The 8,417-nt window shown below is 44.2% G+C and overlaps 1 long non-coding RNA gene across 1 annotated transcript; it reads left to right on the top strand.

Moving 5' to 3' along the window:
- Nucleotides 1-71: 71 nt before the first annotated feature.
- On the top strand, nucleotides 72-1,071 carry LOC309528894. The gene is made up of 2 exons (XR_014217966.1): nucleotides 72-171; nucleotides 316-1,071. It is a non-coding gene; the product is annotated as an uncharacterized lncRNA (long non-coding RNA).
- Nucleotides 1,072-8,417: the final 7,346 nt, after the last annotated feature.

Genomic DNA, 8,417 nt, shown 5'->3' with positions numbered 1-8,417 from the left:
AGATGCACAGACACAGGTTGCATTCTGCTCTGGATACAAACGGGGCTCCGGAACAGATCCCATTGCATTCCAGAGGTACCACTGTACAAACATAATGACATAAACTGCAATAAAAAATATAAGCACTATACTCTCCAAAGAAAAAGGAAAAAGAGAAAGTTTTTATCAGTGGTTGCAAGAACAAACGAGCCCTATATTCCAAACAAAGTGCTTGATTAACCTGGAAGTAGACGGTATGAACTCTGTATTAATTTGTAATGTTTTGTTGGGTCTCTGGACTGTAATAAAGATTGATGATGATGAAATATAAAGAAGAAAATAAAAAATGATTTTTAAAAATGTGACTTCCAACTAACTAGCTTTAACAATTCACCATCCCTCCTCCCCAAGCACTGTGACTGGATTCTAGTCCTGGATTGGAAGCTGGAGCTGTCACTGAGCAAAGCTCAACTCATGTCTAGCCACCACAGCATTCCCCCAATATGGTGGTGCTTTGCAACATTTTGAAGACAGGCTGTCTGGCTTTCTTAAAGCACACTGTACAAGCAATTGTCTCAGGAATCTCTTGCCCTTCTTTCCTTCCCTCGCCATACTTTTCCAAAGTGATCAACAAGGTGGCATGGGCAGGGCAGCATTGTTACCTGGTTTCCCAATGCTACACATCACTGCTGGTTACTGAGAGGGAGAGTGGGAGGGCTGAGGCCAAGGGGAGCTCCACGTGGTGCAGACACAGTAGTGGGGCCAATCTTGCTACTTCACTATGCTTGCCTCCATCCCATATGTTTAATTAAGATTAAAAAAAACCCAATTAAACAAGTGGTTTGGAGTAGGAGAAGGCAACAAAGCATTTAAAACCCTTAGGACTGGCCGCCAAGTTAATTCATTTGGCTACAACACTGTTCTACAACACTGTTGCTAACTTCAAATTATGTACATTATGCATATATTTACATATTTCCAATTTTATCATTGGAAACATTTTATTTTATCTTTGTTTTTGCACAAGCAAACAATTTCTAAATTTTCGGTTTTCACAGAATAATTTCAAAGCACCTTATAATAAAATAAAATCAGAGGTAGTGACTGGCTCAGGGATACCCAATGAACTTCATGGATGAGCCAGAACATGAACCTGGGTCTCCCAGTACAAGCCCAACTCATAGAAGCTTCTACATACTTATAATGAGCTCCACTTAAAAAATGAAACAGATACCACACACATCTTGTGCAAAAAGGATAGAAGGATGAACTTATGTAAGCTGTGTGAAAGTGGAATGAGTTCAATACTCATTAGTTTGAATTTCACAACTCCAGTCTATCTCATGAAGTAGCTTAATCACCAGATAGAAAGAAATGGTTAATGCTGAGATAAGCAGATCTTCTTTTTTGGTCTTGCCCATAAAATGGACAGGATTTGCTCTGAATAACAACCAGCCTGTGAAAAGACTGAATCATTGATAAGGAGTTAGGAGAATCAAATAAATTGTGCAGTAAATGATGATGGAAGTTCCATTGAATCCATTTTTCTCCTCACATCTTCAACACTAACCCTTAAAGGAGAAGGGGAAGCCTCATTGCTCCTTGTCTCTTGTTCCTGACATAGCTTTTGCTACCAATCTGCTCAGCCGAGAAGCTACAAGCCCAAGCGTACAAGCCTGGAATGGTGTCAAGCGGGTGCTGCGTTACCTGCAAGATGCCAAAGACTTCTGTCTCAAGCAGTCAGCCAAGGGCGACATCAAGTTGACGTGCTGAGCAGACAGCGATTGGGCGAATCTGGAAGACAGGACTGCAGCAGATCCCCCCCCCCCGCCACCCGTAGGCATTCGCTCCATAACACGCACAGACATTTCCCCTTACTTTCTAGGAGGAAAAAAGTGAGTGTTATGGTGCAAAAAATACGGTAGGCCAAGGCTGGCTGCAGGGGCTGTTGACAGAAGCAGATTTAGGGCAGCACAACGGGTTCTGCCGCCACTGGTATGGATGCACTGCATCCCCTCTTTGACTTGTGCCATCTAGTATAGACCCCCACAGTGCCACCTGATTGATAGGAACGATGTCGCCAAGGTATTGTTATAAGTGTTTTGGGGGGGACACCTCTGAACCCAATAATGAATGTCAGAATCTAGCGAGGAAAGGAAAATGCAAGGTACAGAAATGTGCTAGAAAAGGAATTCCTGCCTGGGCTGCTTGAATGCAAACTCTTATGAAACAATGCCAGGCACCTACACAGAAAGTTCACAGGTCTGTGCAAAACAGGGGTAGCCAAGGCGATGGGGAGGACTGTGAGCTGACAGGAGAAAGTGCCCTTTTACGGGAGGTTTGGGTTTTTGGCAAGAGGTGTGCTGGGAAGAAGGAGGAGGACAAAGGCCAGGCCTCCACAAACAGCTGGGCAGGCCAGAAGTCCACGCAGGAGCTGGAAGTCAGAGCTATATTGGCTACTGACCACTGAGCCTCTTGGACTTGCCGATTGGAAGGTCGAAGGTTTGAATCCCTGCGACGGGACGAGCTCCCATTGCTCTGTCCCAGCTCCTGCCAATCTAGCAGTTCGAAAGCACACCAGTGCAAGTAAATACGTACTGCTGCAGCGGAAAGGTAAACGGGGTTTCCGTGCGCTCTGGTTTTCGTCATGGTGTCCCATTGCGCCATAAGCAGTTTAGTCATGCTGACCACATGACCCGGAAAGCTGCCTGCGGACAAATGCCAGCTCTCTCGTCCTGAAAGCGAGATGAGCGCCACAACCCCATAGTTGCCTTTGACTGGATTTAACCGCCCAGGGGTCCTTGGCCTTTTTACCGTTTCCTTTTACTGACTGGAGGTGCTGCAACACAGATACTGGGAGCCATGTCTGACTGCTGCTTTGAACCGCAGCTTGCTGAAGCTACGACAGGAGTAACAGGAGACACTTGGGGTTCTGCACCCCCTCCATTGCAGATTTCCAGGCGTAAATATGTGCTAATAGAACATATTTCTTAAACATCTGAAGAAGTGTGTATGCTTCTGAAGAAGTGTGTATCTGAAGACGTGTGCATGCACACGAAAGCTCATACCAAGAACTAACTTAGTTGGTCTTTAAGGTGCTACTGGAAGGAATTTTTTTTATATTTCTTAAAGACACTAGCCTCTGCTGTGCCTTGCTCTTGCCAACGGAGACAACCCTGAGAAAGGCCTGGAATCTTGCACTGCTCAAAGATGTAACAGAATGAATGTATGCTAAAGGGCAGGATTGAGAGTGTCAAAATGACACCACAACACAGATGACCCACAGAATGTAGTACCTGATCCAGAAGTACCTTTCTGAGTATATCAGCCATTTTGGTTGTGGTAGGTAAGCTTGAAAATGTGTGGTAGGTAAGCTTGAAAATGTGTGCACACATTGCTGCTAAAAAGAGCATGATAATGCACAGACAGAATGATAGAAATCAAGATCCTCTGGTTTCTTTCCCCAGAGTGAGTGGGGAAATTCTCTGTTAAAAGTGGGATTGATATAGTGTAGTAAAGCTGTGTGACATACCTGCTTGAATGAATGCATAAATTCATTATGCCAAAGAACAATGAAATGTGTTACAAACAGAATTGTTGTTGTTGTTGTTTAGTCATTTAGTTGTGTCCGACTCTTCGTGACCCCCTGGACCAGAGCACTCCTGGCACTCCTGTCTTCCAGTGCCTCCTGCAGTTTGGTCAGACTCATGCTGGTAGCTTCGAGAACACTGTCCAACCATCTCATCCTCTGTCATCCCCTTCTCCTTGTACCCTCCATCTTTCCCAACATCAGGGTCTTTCCCAGGGAGTCTTCTCTTCTCATGAGGTGGCCAAAGTATTGGAGCCTCAGCTTCAGGATCTGTCCTTCCAGTGAGCACTCAGGACTGATTTCCTTAAGAATGGAGAGGTTTGATCTTCTTGCAGTCCATGGGACTCTCAAGAGTCTCCTCCAGCACTAGAATTCAAAAGCATAAAAAGAAACCAGGCGAATTTATAAAGGGAGCAAAAGGACGTTCTGACTTTATTATCTGCTTCCTAATTTGTACTGATGACTAGCTCACTGAATTCAGTTACCTTATCGGTAATGTAGCCATAATCATCAAATGAACAGAAAATATCAAAATATCTGGGAAGAGTACTAAATTTCTGGAGGAATCAGCCTCACTCTGGCCTCCCTGCAGTGTAAAAAGGAGATGACCAACAGATTCATCATTCCAGTTCCACCAAGACAAAATCTTTAACTTAAGCAGAATCTTATTACTGTAAATTGAGCAGTTAGAGGAACAGAGGGCAAAACATTAAAACAAGTGAGCACTAAAGCTTTCCAGTACTGGTAAACAGTTAACGTCCGCAAATATGAAATTCTGATAATTTCATAACATGTGGAACTGGAGGTCATCGCAGCACAGTGCCTCTGAACCCCACAACCTTACATGTAGTATAATTTCAAGTCCCTGAACAAATTTCTCATTTTGGACTCAAGGAATGATTACAACAGCAGCAGCAAGAACGTTTTTTTTAAAATGGGGGAAAGTTGTCAGGTTCACGTACACCATGCCTCAACCCTTAATCATGTACATGTTTCATCATTATTTCTGAGTTCTAAAAATTAATGTTTTAAGGGGAAACTACTCATTGCTAGCCTTTCCTGTAAGTCATCAATGCTGACAGGACTACAAATGTGTCAGTGGTTCCACAATGAAAAGGGAAGAGAGAGGAGGAAGATAAAGCTTGCTCATTTTGCTAATGTCTTCATGATAATTGCTGTGTGGTTCCTACCAGCCAGGCTCTTACCTCTAAAAATATGCTGTAGTGTTGCAAACCAAGGAAACCGGAACTCATCCTATTTTTTGTACTACAATATGATGTGTCGGTCTCAGAGTTATAAAAAGGTCACTGAGTCTGTGCAAACTCTACACCACTGTCTGTGTTTCTGTGCTATCTTGATTATTTCATTGCTTCATGGCTGCTGTCCTCAGCTTAAACAAAATATAATTATTACTATTTATTTATTTATTTATTTATTTATTTATACCCCGCCCATCTGGGCAGCTCCCAACAGAATATTAAAAACACGATAAAACATCAAACGTTAAAAACTTCCCTAAACAGGATTGCCTTCAGATGTCTTCTAAAAGTCAGATAGTTGTTTATTTTCCTTGACATCTGATGGGAGGGCGTTCCACAGGGTGGGTGCCACTACCGAGAAGGCCCTCTGCCTGGTTCCCTGCAACCTCACTTTGTATTCCTCGTTCTCCCATTATCTGTCATCATAAATCCCATTATCTGGTTTGGCTTCCATTAAAAATTATTTTCATTCTTTATTAAATGTTTACCCTGCCCTTCTTCCCAAATGAGCACAGGGTGGTAAAGAACAAATTAGCAAAATATTATTGAATGTACTTAAGAACATTAAGAACATCTCAAAGTAGTCATCACAGCTAATAATTTCAAGGTTGCCAGGAACAGTGTCTTTCCACCATCGGATATCTGAACATTAATGAAGGAGACAGACATGATTCACCAGGGAGAGTGGAACCTTCACCAAGTATGCCCTGTCACAGGTTCACGCCAACTGGGCAGCACCACCAACAATCTGCTGATTGTAGTTATCTGAGATGTTAATGCCATCTGGGCAGCACTGACCCAAGAGCAGCATTAGCAAGAAGCCTCCCTACCACCACCACCACAGGGTCAAAGATGGTTAATATTAGAGGAGTCACTCTAGAAAATGACACTTGGAGGGTCCGCTTTTGCAATATTTGGTTTACTTACAGATGCACAAGTGGAGCAGAGGTGGAAGGAAGCAGCACAGCAGCCCTTAGATACGCTGCCCCACATCAGATCCCCAGAGAGATACCTGCATTATACAGGGCCTACGCAGCTCACAGCTAGTGCTTATCTCTCTCTTCCTCCACAGTTTTTCACAGAAACAACCTCAAATCATTCGTGATTGTAGCATGAGATTGAGACAAGAATACCTTATAAGTATGGCAGATGTTGTGCTTGAAGGCCTCTTGCTCTACAGAAAGCTTGCTCTCTACAAAGTGCTGCAATCATTTGATTACAGTGGTGCCCTGCAAGACGAATGCCTCGCAAGACGGAAAACTCGCTAGACGAAAGAGTTTTCCATTTTGGAGGTGCTTCGCAAAACGAATCTCCTATGGGCTTGCTTCGCAAGACGAAAATGTACTGCGAGTTCCTGCGGGGTTTTTTTCCTCCCCCCCTTTTTCTAAGCCGCTAAGCCGCTAAAAGCCGCTAATAGTGCTAATCCGCTAATCCGTCAATGGGCTTGCTTCGCAAGACGAAAAAACCGCTAGACGAAGAGAATCACAGAACGGATTCTTTTCGTCTTGCGAGGCACCACTGTACTTGGGATAGTAATCAAATTGGCCTGGCTGGAATATGTCCTTGAACTCTAGTATAACACTTCTTACTTGCCTTGATGGAAGATGCAGTTGTTTGTGTGTCAAAACTAGCCTACTGTACAAAGGTAAAATTCACATTTGTTCCTCTGCCTACTTTTGCACCAGGCAACATTCACTACTGGCATGTTCCCTGGAAGGTAGCTCAGATGAGGATGCAACCCCCAGGCTGAAAAAGGTTCCCCGTCCCTGGGGTATAGGATTGCATTCCAAACCACCGTAAGCCCTTGTCTCTAGATTATTTTACCTCCTAGTTATCTGGTGATCTCCTAGAGTAATCAAATGAAATTTGAACATATGGCATAATAAAAATCTGTAATTCTGTCAGGAGAAGTTATTTGTTGTTTACTGCTGTAACAATTGTTTTCTCAAAATTTATCCTCTGTACCATGAAAATGGGACGCAGGTGGCACTGTGGGTTAAACCACAGAGCCTAGGACTTGCCGATCAGAAGGTCGGCGGTTCGAATCCCTGCGACGGGGTGAGCTCCCGTTGCTCAGTCCCTGCTCCTGCCAACCTAGCAGTTTGAAAGCATGTCAAGTGCAAGTAGATAAATAGGTACTGCTCCGGCAGGAAGGTAAACGGCGTTTCTGTGCGCTGCTCAGGTTCGCCACAAGCGGCTTAGTCATGCTGGCCACATGACCCAGAAGCTGTACGCCGGCTCCCTCAGCCAATAAAGCGAGATGAGCACCGCAACCCCAGAGTCGGTCACAACTGGACCTAATGGTCAGGGGTCCCTTCACCTTTACCTTTACCATGAAAATAAATGAAAACATTTAGAAACAATGCACGTCTACTCAGAAATGTTCCATTGGGTTACATGGGTATTACTCCCAGGTTACTGGGTACAGTTATTATTAATCTTCCGCATATTTTTGGAAAGTGTCTGTTCCCTATGCATTTGGAGCACTTCTGCCAATCGCTGAAGACAATACTGAGCTTGATAGACCAGTGGCCTGCTTTGGTATAAGGCAGCTTTCTACATTCTCTTTTCTCCCTTTTGTCTACAACCAGAGCTCACTCGTGATCTCCAAGTGTTTACACACCGAGGGCAAAGAGATAAAGGACACCCCCCCCAACACACACATTTAAACACAGAACTACAAATTCCCAGCAACCTTAACAAACTACCATTCCCAGGAGTCTTTGGGAGAAGTCGTGTGCTTTAAATGGATGTGCTTTAAATGTACGGTTTGGGTCTACTGCTATGTGGGGGTACATATACTGGTGGTATAGTTACAGCATATCCTCTGTTCTGTCATGGTAACATGGGGTTGTATTCAACTAAATAGTGGAAGCCACCACAAAAAAATATTTCCACTAGTGCAATGGGGATTCCCTCTTCTCTTCCTCCACATGCACTCTGCTCTGTCTCCAAATCTGCTCTGAAAGGTTGGGGGAAACCCCAGAACAGATTTAGGAAGCGCACAGGGGAGGAGAGGGAGAGACGGTTCTGTTGTGCAAGGAAAATCCCTGTGCCGAAGGAACCTTAGCTGTAGCACTAGGATGACAACCCATGGGCACAAGGGTTGCTGATATGAGGCCCCTTTTAAAAATCCTTCTCCCCCTCTCACTGCCCCACATTAAAGTCAACGAGATGAACATTCTTTGGAATATAACTTCTGAATACCAGCTGCTGGAAACCATGAGAGGTGCTCTTGGGCTCATGTTCTTCTCCCTGGTTTCCCACGAGCATCTGCTTAGCCCAAAATAAGTATCTGATTGGTGAAAACGGGATGGTGGACTAGATTGGCCTTATCCAGGAGGGTCTTTTTTGGATCTTATGTTCTTAGATGCTGCAAAGATGCACCATAGGTGTGATGTGATCATGATCTGTCATAGTTTAAGATATAGCATAAGTGTGCACCTCCTCTGTGCCATCCATCACACCCACCTCTCCACACCATTTTAGCCATGCTAGCAGTTCCACTGGCCTATCTTGGATATTCTGCTGGTGTATCTTTTGTGCTAGAAGTGTAGCTCAAGTTCATGCAGTGTGGCAGGGCTTCCATC

Source organism: Podarcis vaucheri (assembly GCF_965113315.1).
Source record: "Podarcis vaucheri genome assembly, chromosome: 3".
NCBI lineage: Eukaryota > Metazoa > Chordata > Lepidosauria > Squamata > Lacertidae > Podarcis > Podarcis vaucheri.
Note: the sequence above shows the minus strand (reverse complement) of the source record. Positions and strands in the feature narration are given on the sequence as shown.